Source organism: Miniopterus natalensis, chromosome 17, assembly GCF_054644295.1.
Source record: "Miniopterus natalensis isolate mMinNat1 chromosome 17, mMinNat1.hap1, whole genome shotgun sequence".
In the NCBI taxonomy this organism is placed as follows: Eukaryota; Metazoa; Chordata; class Mammalia; order Chiroptera; family Miniopteridae; genus Miniopterus; species Miniopterus natalensis.
The window spans coordinates 1,390,912-1,404,031 of record NC_142097.1 but is presented as its reverse complement, the minus strand read 5'-3'; the positions used below and the strand labels follow the sequence as shown (position 1 = coordinate 1,404,031).

Below are 13,120 nucleotides of genomic sequence, written 5' to 3'. Positions count from 1 at the left end.
GCGCCCCAGACGAGGGGGAGGGGAGGCGAAGGAGGGGGCGCCTGGGAGACGCTCCCGCAGCTCACTGCGGGGCCCAGGTCACCGACGGGGAGGCTCAGTGGCGCTTAGGGACTGGGGGGTGGGGGCGAGTGTCTCCGTTTGTGTGTGAGCACGCGCGCGCGCGCGCGCTTGTCAGAGATAAAAGGGGAGGGAGGGAACACTTTAATATTTTCCCGTGACTTACGACGAGCCAGTGGGTGAGCTCTTGGCTGCGCGTTTAGGTCCGTGTGTGTATCAATGAGGCTGTATATTTCTGGTCTGTCCTACGTGTGAATGTCACGGGGTGTAGGGGTCTGGCTGCGAGCTGTGAATGGCTGCAAGCTGTGAATGTGTCTCTGGGTCTCGGAGGGACTGAGTGATGCGGTGCCTGCGTGGGTCATGTTTGTATGCGATTGTTTATGGGGGGTGTGACTGCGTGGGTGTGACTGCGCCTGTGCAAAGCCGTGTCTGTGTGAGGTTGTGTGGGTGGGGGGGTTGTGTCTGCGTGGGCCCGAGTGTCTGAGGGGTGTTGTGTGTACGTGTGGGCTTGTTTGCGAGTGGGACTGCGGTTGTTGGGGCTGTGGGGCTGTGCATGGAGGGGGCAGTGCGCCTGTGCAGGGCTGTGGTTCCGCGAAAGGCTGTGTTATGTGTCTGGGGGCGATCTTGCGTGGGGCTGTGTTCTGCGTGCGGGTCTGAGGCCTGGCGGGCGAGGTGGGAGTGGGGGTGCGGGTGGTCCGAGTGGCCTCGGGGATCCCATGACCGACCGCAAACGAGCCAGTTAAGGTTCGAACAGGCTGCGAGGGGGTCAGGGCGCAAAGCTCCGAGTAGTGGCGGAGGAGGGGCGGGAGAGAGAAGGCAGAGAGGAGGGGGACCTCATCCTGTGCGCCCTCTCTCTGCACCGGAGACGCAGCTTGGAGATCCTGGCACTTGGGAGCCCCAGGTCCTAGAGGCACTGGGACTGGAGAACCGTGCTGGGCCGGGGAAGCTGCCTAAGGGCTAGGGGCAGCTGGAACTGACACTCAGGAGATCCAGGAGCAGCCGGGAAGCCTGCAGGCCAGGGTTGCCTGAAGAAGCAGGTCGTGTGGGGAGACAGTGGAGGACTTGCCGGAGACAAAGAAGAGCAGGGGGCCGGGGACTTCAAGGCGGACCACACCTCCAGGTTTCTTCCTCCTGACACCCCCCCTCCCCCGGCTGAGGGGTGGCCCAGCCAGCGAGCTAAAGGCTGGTGCTTAGAGCTCTGCGCCAGTGGCGCGGCCCCTCCTTGCCCCAGCCACTAACAGCAGCTCCAGAGCCCTGGGGGCATGGAATTATGCGCCCTTGGAGGCTGGGGGGGGGCGGTTCTGAGCTTTCAAGAGGGCGTGGTGCCAAGGGGCTGTGATTAAGCGCTGGGCTGGCCACCGCCTCGGTGGGCTGCTCGCCGCCCACGCAGCCATCCACTCATTCATTCATCCATCCCCTCGCCTCTCCATCCACCCACCCACCCTTCTCTCCAGACACGTGTCTGACCTATCCGGTCGGTCTGCTCTATTATCGATCATCATTATTGATTATTGAGCCACGGACCACACAGACTTGTCAGACCTGGCTCTTTCCACTTACCCCTGCGCCACAGTCTGTTTCCCTCTCCTCAGCCCTCGCCTACGCTTCCCCATTCAGATCCCCCTCAGTTCTGGTAAGAGGGGAGGAGCCCAGGTTTTGTGGTTCAGTGACGGACCAACCCCCTCTTCCCACCTCCTAACCCCCACCCCGCCCCTACTAACATCTCCTACGACCAGGGAAGGGGGCTTCTCCCCACCCCTCCCTGGCAACACACCTCCACCCCCTGCTTGAGTGCCTCACTCAGTCCAGCCCCCTCTGGGCTGGGGGTGGAGGAGCATAAAAGGTTTCTGGAGTGGATGGCTGTGCCTGCTGGCTGTGCCTGCAGGTCCTTGGCTGCGGGCTGTGCAGGGGCTGGTGGCACACAGGTCACTAGTATCCCAGTGGCCTGAATAGTCAATCCCAAACAGTGTCAACTAGGAAACTAAAAACAGATTCCTGGGCTCTAGCCCAGACCTAATCAATCAAGTGCCCAGAGCCTTGCTGTTTCCTTGCACATGCTGTTCCCTCTGCCAAGGAATCGATATCTTACTGCCAGGCCTGGAGCATCCAGACTCCTGAGCGCAGCCTGCCCAGGGACAAAAAGCAGGCCTCTCTCCCAGAAATGGACCCAAAACAGCCCTCTGAGCTGACTGACCCCTGGCTCACCAGTTAGGATGCAGCAAAAGCAAAGGGGCTGACAGAGAGCACCTACTTCCAGCCAGTGGGCCCTGGGCAGCCCAGCTCCTCTCTGGGCTCCCCATCTTTAAAACGCAGACTGTTTCGTCTCTACCTTCAATGATCCAGCCTGAGAACCCCACTGTGTGCACCATTAGACAAAAAAGCCCAAATCCCTGCTGGGGACCACCAATGCAGCCATAAACTGATCCATAACCCATCACAGTGCCACCTGATCCTCTGCCCCACACTGTCCCTGTCACATCTTGACTCAGCCACCTCCTCCCTGCAGCCACCCACAAAAAGAAAAGACTGGCAGGACTATGAGGATGGCAGTGTTTGCCCCCTTCCTGGGAGCAGGGACAGGCTCCCATCCCCTCCCTGGTTTCAGTGATCAGAAGAAAAAAGTCCCTCCGGTTGTTGATGGGATCCCGCACAATCAGGCTTCACCCCCTTTCTGACCTCATTCCCCGCCCTCCCTTACCACTGTCCCTTGAATTTACAGGCTCATTCTCATTTCAGGGCCTTTGTACTTGCCGGCTCCTCTGCCTGGAATGTTCTTCCCGAGCTTCTAATGTACCATATACTTTACCTATTTGTGTAGTTTGTATTTGTTTTTGTCTGTGTGCTCACTGGTGTGTCCTCTGTACCTGGAATGGTCCCAGGCACACACTGAATAAGTATCTGTTGCATGAATCAATGAGTAAGTGAATGAATGAATGAGAGACCCCAGCCCTCCTCCTGTGAACATGACCCAGCCCAGGGCTTTCTCTTCTTTGAACCAACAGCCCCTTTAGAGAACAATACAGGTGGGGGGGGATGAAGACCACCAGGGCAAGGGCAGTCACCTGGATCACCAGCACTACTCAGTGAGTGCCCTGCACTGATCCTGTATTCCTGGCATATGCCCTAGGGGGTTGAAGGAATGAGATGGTGGTGGGATGGCTTATCCCCAAAGAGAGCAGAGCCCTTCGTCTGTTCCAGGGCCCTCTGTGCTGCTCCCGGGGGCAGTCGGCAGAGGGGTCAGATTCACATTTGCCAAAGGGTACGGAAATCCTTTACCTGGCCAGGCCTTTTTTTTTTAAATCCTCACTAGAGGATATTTTTTCATTGCTTTTCAGAGAGTGGGAGGGAGAGGAGAGAGAGAAACATCGATGTGAGAGAGACATAGATGGGTTGCCTCCCACACACACCCTGACCAGGGCTGGGGATCGAGCCTGCCACGGAGGTACATGCCCTTGACCAGAATTGAACCCGGGACCCTTCAGTCTGCGGGCTGACGCTCTAACCACTGAGCAATCCCGGCCGGGCTGGGCCCTTCTTTAAGTATGAAAAGAGACGGTCATTAGGACAGCCCCCCAAGCAGGGATCTGCCCACCTCTCAGAGCCATCAAAGGACTTGTCAAGACCACACAGCAAGACAACCTGATCCCTACGTGACTGTGTTTCTAGAGAGATCTTGCTCACCTCTGCCTGGCAGAGCAGGTGCTCAATATGCATTTAGCAAGTGAATGAATAAAGTGACAATGTCAAGATTCAAACTTAGGTCTTCATGGCCCCCAAACCCTTGCTTGTTCTATCAGACTCTATTGGCAGGATTCCATGGGATCACGGGGCAGCACCCAGTACACAGCAGGTATTCCACAAATGCTGAGGGAATGACCAGTAGGGGAGGTTGCCTGGCTGGCAAGATCCCCACTCTGGCCAGGGTCTGACTCCACCACCCACCACTGAGTCATAATTCAGGCCAAGTGGGGAGAGGGGATCCACCTCCTTGCTTGACTGGTGGGAGATATGGGCTAGAGTGCGGATGTTCACAGGTCTCAAAGGGCCCAATCTTTTTTATAAGTTATAGCTGTGTTCACGAGGGCCTGGGCCTGGGCATTTCGCATTTTTTTTTGCCCAGCACTATCTAAATAGCTGCTTTCCTGCAAAGTATGTGTTCAAATGCTATACCAGGGTTATATAATAAACAGAAGCCAGGGAGGAGACCTCAGGCATGGACTTGGGGGATACAGGCGAAGGGGTCAGCAGGGCTGCCAGTTAGGCTCACTGATATGCTACCAGGGGCAGGGGTGAGCCAGGGGCCATGCAGTTGGGTACAAGAAGCAGAGAGGAGGGGTCTGCACTCCACCCACCAGACCAGGCAGGTGCCACTGAGATCCAGAAGCTGCATTCAAGCTCAGCCCTGGTCTAGTAACCCTCAGGCCCTCCTTGCCTTGGGGTTCTGTGTTTCTCCAGGGAGAAGAGAGAGCAGCAGGCACCTGACCTGCAAATATGAAGACCTGGGGTCAGAGGTGAGCCAGGTAGGTTTAACGTCTATTCTACGTGTTCATAGAGTAGTTATCCAGTCATCTAATCTCTATCTTTCCCTCAGATCAGTCACCCTCCCTATTTCAGAGACTGGGTCACTAAAGTCCAAACAATCACCTTTCCCAAGGTCATACAATTTGAGTGTAGTAGAAATAGTCATCCATTTGCTTGGCAAATATTTATTGAGCACCTACTATGTTCCAGATACTGTTCTAAGAGCTGAGGATTCAGAGGTAGAAATGAGACAAGGTTTCCAGTCTTTCTAGCTGTGATACAAAAAACAGAATGAATGAGTAAATTATATAGTATGTTACATTTGGGTGGGGCAGTGCTGTAAAAAATAAACCAGGGCAGGAGGTTGGGAGCAATGGGGGGAGGGCTTTGTTTTCCTACTGGGGGCTCAGGGAACTCACACTTGAAATCATTAGAGAACAGACTTGAAAGACTAAAGTAGTGAGGCATGCAGCTGAGGGGAAAGCTGTGCAGATAGAGGGAACAGCAAGTACAAAGGCCCTGAGGTAGGAACACTGTGGGGATTTTCAAGGAATGGCAGAGGCTGGTTTGGCTGGAGCAGAGAGAGCAATGGGGGAATGGGAAGAGTTGAGGACAGAGAGGTGACAAGGTGCCACATCTTTGTAAGAACTTTGGCTTTTACAGGGAGTGAAATGAGGGGTCTCTACAGTGTTTGGACACAGGAGGGACATGATCTCCCTGAGGTCCTCAGAGTATCCCCCTGGATGCTGTAAAGAAAATAGATGTGGCCCTGGCCAGTGTGGCTCAGTGGATAGGGCCTCCTCCCATGTACCAAAGGGTTGAGGGTTTGATTCCCAGTCAAGGGCACATACCTGGGCTGTGGCTTCGATCCCCAGCCCCAGTCCAGGTGCATGCAGGAGGCAACCAATCAATGTGTCTCTCTCACATCGATGTTTCTCTCTCCACCCCCCTGCCCCTCTTTCACTCTCTCTGCAAATCAACGGAAAAAATATCCTCACGTGAGGATTAACAACCACAACAAAAGAAATAGAGGGAACAGTTGTGGGGCCAGGGCAGGGGCAGGGAGACCACTGAGGTGGCCCTTGTACAAGTCCAAGCAGGCAATGACAGGTCCTGGCCAGTGTGGGGGCCATGTCGAGGTGGAAGACATCAGATTCTGGATTTATTCTGGAGGCAGGGCTAACAGGATTAGCTGATGCATTTGTCCAGAGCAACTAAAAGGATGAAGCTGCAGCCATCAGCTAGTCATTTGATGGTGAGAGGTCTGGGGCCAGGTTCCCAGGGCTGGTGGGAGGGCAAGTCCTCAGGAAGGAACACCTCCCCCCCCCCCCAGGTTAATGACCTTCAGGCCAATCTGTTAGCCACTGAAGAGGCCCCATTTTCCGTGGATGTACCAGGAGCAGTGTTCCCTGCCTGGGTCACCACTGAGTAGCCTGCCAAGTTACTCTCCTACTCCAAGCCTCAGTTTCCCGTTTTTCTGAACATGTTGGGCCAGGTCAGAGGCCAAGGACCCTGTCTGCCTTCTCTCCCTCATGGCCCTGTTGTTTTCACAGACCAGCCGAGCACATCTGCTCCACAATCTCAACTCCACAAATCTCTCCTTTGGAGTATGTTTATGGAGCACCCACCAAGTGCCAGGCGTTGTCAGGGGCACCAGGGAACAAAACAGACAACCCCCTGCTCTCCTGGGCTGGTGTGGTCACTAAACAATTCCAGCCTGTTCCTTTTCCTCCCCCCACCGAAACCATCGAATGCTCAGTACTTCCTGAGAGCTGGGCTACCACGTGAGCCCGAGAGCTGAACACTTGGGAAAATGGTCTCCTTTGAAAGCAAAGACCTCGGTGTTTGAGTGGAGTGGTGGGGGCATCAGGATTATGATACCCAAGTCCCCTTAAGTTTTTACAATATTTTCAAACAGTTGTCGTGCCTCGTCTTCCACTCCCCCATCCCAGGGGATAGCAATAGAGGTCAGACGAAAATCTGGGATCTCGCTATTTAGTTTCAGGCCAAAGTCCAGGCAGGAGAAAGGCTGCTTGGCATCCACCTCTCCCGCCCTGGGTGGTGGTGGGGGGCACCACACCACTCTGCCCTGGCCTGGCCCTTGGCCCTCTAAGGGCTGGGCTGGGTTCTGCCCACCCATGCCTGTGACTGAGACCAGTTCTTTTTCTGCCTGCCTTTGATCTGCACAACCTTTGATCTCTGCTGTCTGTGGCATTCTCTGCCGTCTGTCTGTCCACCCTTCTTTACTAGACTGTGGGAGACAGACCACCAGATGAAGTCATACAACTTCCGACTCCACGGGGCAGACCCACCCACTAGGGGCCCTGTTCTCTGCGCTGGCCTCGACCTCGCCACAACCTCTCGGGCTCGGGCGGCAGCCGCCCTCACCCCCGGGGCAGCATGGAGCCCGCCCCGCTGGCACCCACCGCAGTACCGGAGGAGGTGCTGAGCTCGCCGGGGCTCTCGGGAGGCCAGGCCCTCACGCTCCCGGGCCGGCGGGGCTGGGGGAGGGGGAGGGAATGGAAAGAAGGGGAGGGTTGGGCAGCGGAAAAGGCAGACAGACAGAAATGGGGAGGGAGGACGGGGGGGGGGGGGGGGGGGGGCGGGCGAAGAATGTGGAGAAGGGAGCAAGTGAGGAAGAGCCGGTGAGAGGGTGAGAGGGTGAGAGGGGAGGGCCCCAGACACAGGGTGGGCACAGGGCTCTCCGCAGCCTCTGTGGGGCAGGCGTTGCCCCTGCTCTGCAAGCCCTGGCTCAGTCCTGGGTTCAGAGGGTACCCCTTGCTTCTGGGCTACGACCAAGGTCACCCCAGCACATCGGGCCTGGCTGGGATCCTGTCACGGCCACAGAAAAATTCACAGAGCCCTGTGCCTGTGTGGTGCCCAGCAGGGCCCAAAGGTGACTTCTTAGCCTGTGCCCCTCCCTTTTGAGGTACACCCCAGGGCTCGAATACACGCTTTTGGCCAGGAAACCACCAAGAGGCTGAGGGCAGTGATGTGGCTAAGGCTTACCCAGTCCTCTGTGCCAACACAGACAGACCCCTGACCCCAACCACCGACTGACCCCTGCCCTCGGCCATGATTGGACTTCTGACCCCAGCCATAGCCACACACCAACATCTGCCCCCTGCTACCGAGGACTCTGACCCAGCCCGTCTCAGCCTGAACCCTGATGCTGGCAGGGGTGCAGAGTGGTGACCATCCCACGGGCACCTTCCACCAGACCACCAGGGACCACGTGAGAAGCTCAGAACCATCCTACCCCTGAAATAAAAAACACCATTGATCCTGCACATGGTCCACGCTGAGACCTCAGGGTCATGTGGTGACTAAGGAGGGCCTGAGGCCACTGGCACTTTCCCAGAGCAGAGTCCAGTGCCTGGGTCAGTAGGAGTACACTAGACACACACACAGACACACCCTGAGTCAGACAGACCTACACTTCCGGTCAGACCCACAGGCCTCGCCGGAGACGCTCCCCCCCCCACACATGCAGAGACACGCTAGGCTGGCAGCACTGGCACAGCACACATACAGCAACCAGACACCACACAGCACACACAGACTGCCCCCACCCCTGCTCCTGCCCACTGGGCCACACGGCCCCTCAACCCAGGCCCAGGGGGTCCCCAGGTGCCTGAGAATGGGAATGATGACCCCCTTCCTTTTCCTCTCCTTCTGAGAGGCTGGGGAGCCCTCAGGCCCCCCTGGGCCCCAGAGGGTTCCTTCGCTTCGCTGGAAGGGAACCGCATGAGAGGAAGAGGGCAAGCATTACTCCCTCCCACAGATCAGGGTGGCTGTAGAGCCCCCAGCTATACAGAGAGGCCACTCCACACACAGTACACATGAGCGATCAGGACAGGCACGAACACATACGCCCCCAGGTGGAACCATGTGGCACACCATCTGTGTATTCATACAAGATGAGACACACATGTGCTAATATGCACACAGGAGATGTAAACAGGGACAAGTACACATGTAAATGTGACATAGACCCACACATAAGGACATGCACAGGCTCCTCTGTGTAAGAATGTACACAAGCACCTGCACACACACCTGGATGACAGCCACCTGCCTCCACACATCGTTTGTTCTCTGACCCCAGGTTCTCCAGGACAAGAACCTCAGAGCTTCTGGGAATCTCTGGGTGGCTCAACCACTCCTCAAATGACCCCTCCGGCCCCTTCCCAACTTGGCTCAGAGTCCAAAGCCTCTGCCCTCCCTTGACCTGCTGGTACCGAGGATACTGGTTAGTCCATGGCTTCTCCTGGCCCCCAAGCCCTCAGCCCTAGAAAGGTGAGGCCCCTAAAGTCCTTCTGACAGCTACAGCTCCTGCCTGGACCTGGGCAGAGTTGGCCAGCCCCCTTCCTGCTAAGGGATACCCAGTGTCTGGGATTAGAGAGACCCAGGGCTAATCTTCTCCTGGAGCAGGGGAGTCCCTGAGTCTCAAGGAACATGCTAATGGGAGGCTTTCTTCAGGGGTGCCTGAATCTGCAGGGATCACCTCTAGAAGGATGGAGAAGAAACTGCTGACCAAAAAGGAGGGTTGGTGTGGGAGGGACATTCAGTGTGCTGTATGAATTTTTACCACGAAAGTGTATGAGGAGGGAGAGGGGAGGAGGGGAGGAGGAGAGTTCTGTTCTTGTACTCTTCTTCTGGGTTTGGCTTTATCCCAAAATTTCCTGGTGGAACCCAAGTGACTGTACCATGGGTCATGGGGGTGGCACACAAAGATGGTGCTAACTCTGCCAAGCACGTCCCATGGAATCCTTCCAGCAATCCTTTGAGGTAGGGGTCCTTTGCCCATTTTAGAGATGTGAAAACTGAGGCTCAAAGAGCAGAGCAGAGAGGCACAAGACCTGAGTGACTTTGGGTCAAGCCTGAACCCTTGCCCTGCCTTGTGAGCTTCTCATGGAGCTGTTCTTTTTTTTTTTTTTTTTTTAATATGTTTTTAACGATTTTTTATTTTAGAGAGAGAAGAAGGGAGAGGGGGAGAGAGAGAAACATAGTTTGGCTTCTTCCTGCACACCCCCTACTGCAGATCAAGCTCACAACCCAGGCATGTGCCCCACCAGGAATCAAACAGGTGACCTCCTGGTGCTTGGGAATGATGCTCAACCACTGAGCCACACCAACTAGGCTCATGCAGTTGTTCTTATTCGCCTGTTATGCCCAGGGCCCAGTTCAGGGCAGTCTGGCCTGGCATATGTGTGGAGGAAAGAAGTTGACTCCTGGCTTCAGATGCCCACCTGGGCTCTCCAGGAGAGTTACTGGGGGGTGAAGTCATGGTTCCCATCCTCCTCACACACCTTAAACCAAGAAAGGTGCTGCCCCTGCCAGCCCCCAGTGCAAGTCTAGCTCTGCGGCATCCTGGCTGTGTGTCCCTGGGCAGCTCCACACCCTCTCTGGGCCCAATTTCCACAGCTGAGAAGAGGGATAATGCTTCTGCTCCTGCTTATCTCATTGGGGGGGGGGGGGGAAGATGGGCTGGAAAGCAGATTTCTAAGCCATGTGATATCTCTCTCCCTAAACTTAGCAAAAAGCTCATAATCTGAGACCAGAAGAATGCTCCCAAACCCAGCACCTGAGATGAGGCAGCTTTGAGAGCAGATATGATCCTTCACTCGACAAACTGCCAGGGCCAAAGCCAAGTCCAACCAACTACAATGAGTATGTCCTTCCAGTCTTATTTCCATTCCTTCTGGGTGGAGAGGCTGCCTCCGGTCCATAGCACTCCCAAACTGTGTGGCGAGAGGGTTGTACCCAGCTGCTTCACATCAGACTTCTGAGTCTCTGTTTTTTAAAATGGGAGGACAGGAGGGCCTGGGCTGTGTTCAGGATGAACGAAATGAGTATGTGACAGTCACTGGGGTTTGTCACACTGTGAGCTCTCAATAAATGTTAGCTCGGACGGTTGTTATTCCCCCCTGGCCTCTGGAAAGAGTCGAGTTTTCAATCTCTGGGGGTAAGTATCAAATTCCAACTTCATGGTGATGTCCTGAATATTTAATTTGGAAATCCTACTTGGCTGCACTGCTGGGCCAAAGGCACCCCCACACTTTGTCCCCAATGCTGAATGACTACCAACATGTGATCTGGGCGACTAGTTTTTCTGAGTCCCTTTACAACCTCCCAAAAGCCAAGTAGGGATTGGGGCAGGGAGGAGTCTGGGTGCCCCATGACACAGACCCCACAGACCAAGAAACTGGGGCTCAGAGGAGGAGCTCAGGAAGGTGGAAGCAAAAGGAAGACAGATTTCACGTCCATATAAGGAAGAGCTTGTTAACAGGCACAGCTGCCCAGAAATGGAGTGAGCAAGCTGCCTGGGAGGTGGTGAGTGACCGGTGGTGAAGGGGTGCAAACAGAAAAAGGTGGTTTCTGGGTGGACAGCACACAGACGGCTCAGACACTCGACAGGGGAGGGCAGAAGGGACCTCTGGCTCTGTAACCTGACCATGGCCATGTGCGCGGGGTGGAATCCCAGGTCAGCACTGGGGGCTAGCGCGAGCACTCTGGCTCCACACCCGCCACAGGAACAACCCCCCGCGGGAACCCCGCAGAGGAGTAGCGGCGCAGCCCCTCCAATCAATTCCCCACCCACCCTCCCCCAGATCACAAAGCATTTATTTTTTAGAGAGAAATACCTACATTTAATTTTTGAAGTTGGAAAATACATAAAAGTACAAAGGAAAAAAGGAACCCAGGTCCTTCCTCCCCGTGACGGTCACTAGTTCCTGCCATCACCTCTGTGCGCACCAATTTTGGTTAGAAATCCTGGTGCGCTCTAAATTTCTTTTATTGAGAATCAATTCACTCTTTTCAGTGGTTTTGGCATTTTCAGGGCTGTGCAACTACCACCACTGTCTAATTTCAGGACATTCTCATCTCCCCAACGCCCATGCCCATCAGTAGTCATGCTCCACTCTCCGCACCGTAAGCCCGTCAACCACTCACTACTTCACGGGCCAGTGCAGTCACCTCTTCCCAGCCTCCGCGCCCAGCCTGCCCCCTTCGGCCCTATGGCAGCCAGAGGGAGCCTGCTAAAACCCAAGTGAGATCACATCCCTCCCTCACTCAGAACCCTCCGTGGCTCCCACCGCACGTGAGAGTTAAAATCAAACCTATACCAGGGCCTACAATCCCCTATGCAACCACACCCCTGCTACCTTTCGGCCTCATATCCTCCCGCTCTGCCTGTCGCCCCCTCTGCTCCAGCCATGCTGGACTACTCATGGCTCCTGAAACAGAGCAAGCACGGTCCCGCTCCACGGGCTGCTCCTACCTAGAGCACACTTCTCCTGCATGCCTGCCTAGCTCTCCCCCCACTCTATGTCTGCAGCCCCGCTTTCTCTGTCTTCATAACACTGATCACCTGACATATCCTCTGTCCACTGACTTCTCCCCGCTGAGGTGGCAGCTCCGTCACTTGACGACTTGTTTGCGCCTAGCAGTTACACCTCAGTGAATATCTGCACTGTTTCCAATACTATAAACATACTAGGAGGAGCAAATGAAAGCCCAGGCGCTCACAGAGCATACATTTAGGGACTGGCGGCCCTCCACCTGTGGGCACGTGCAGCCTAAACCACACTGTGCCTCTTGTTAACTGAACCAGGAGAGGTCACATACAAATCCACATTCCTGCTTCTCTTGAAAACAGATCTGGTCACCCAGGGCTGCACACCTGCAGGACAAACATCAGCAGGCTGGGCCTGGGGGCACTGGGGTCTTGGGAATGGGCTCGAGGGCTGCCTTGGCCAGGTGGACCCTGTCCTGTTGTTCCTCAGAGATGCCCCAGACATGGCATCAGGAGGACAGCTTCCCTCAAGGAGAGACAGGAGTCCTCCCCTGCGGATGCTCCCTGACTGACCAGCCGCATCTCCTACTCACCTTTCCTTCCTGGACTCCCCAAGCTCACTGTTACCCTTGCAGCTGCTGTGTCCTGTGCTGCTCTCAACTTCATCCTGTGTCTTCTAAGAGGCTCCAACTTACTGCCCCCAGGGCCTGTCCAGACCCCCTACACACACCTTGTCAGCTGGGAGAGGAGAGGGGTGTGAGCCCCAGCCCCCACAGGAGGCCTTGGGAAGTTTTATTGAAGGACTGAATGGATAGCACCCACCCTGCAGGCCAGGAGAAATTAAGGGTTAGCAACATTCACCTAGAGGGGTCCAACTGGAGTCACACTCGGTGCCAAAACACACTTGTTATCACCTACAGTGTACAAGTGCACAGGGCACAATGACAGCTGGGGAAGGCCTGCAGTGGGGACACAGGCCAGGAAGAAGGCAGGAGGGCTGGAGCCCTGGTGTGCTGCTGCGGTTGGGGGGGTGCCCATGCGTGCACAGCACGCTCACACTGGTGAAGGAGGGCTCCACAGCGGGCAGTGTTTTCCTGGGGCCTCGGTCTCCCCACCTGCCCCCAAACCACCAGCCTCTCTGGCCCCACAGCCCAGTCCTGCCACACAACCCTGGGGAGATTCTCGGGTCCTTCTTGGGCCCTGCCTTCCCATCCATCAGGACTTAGCTGCATTCCTGTGAGT

At 55.7% G+C, this 13,120-nt stretch overlaps 1 protein-coding gene across 1 annotated transcript in view; it reads right to left on the bottom strand.

Moving 5' to 3' along the window:
* Positions 1–13,120, bottom strand: part of RAI1 (retinoic acid induced 1) — a 112,000-nt gene that overhangs the window by 75,583 nt on the left and 23,297 nt on the right. The gene's annotated exons all lie outside the window — the stretch shown is intronic.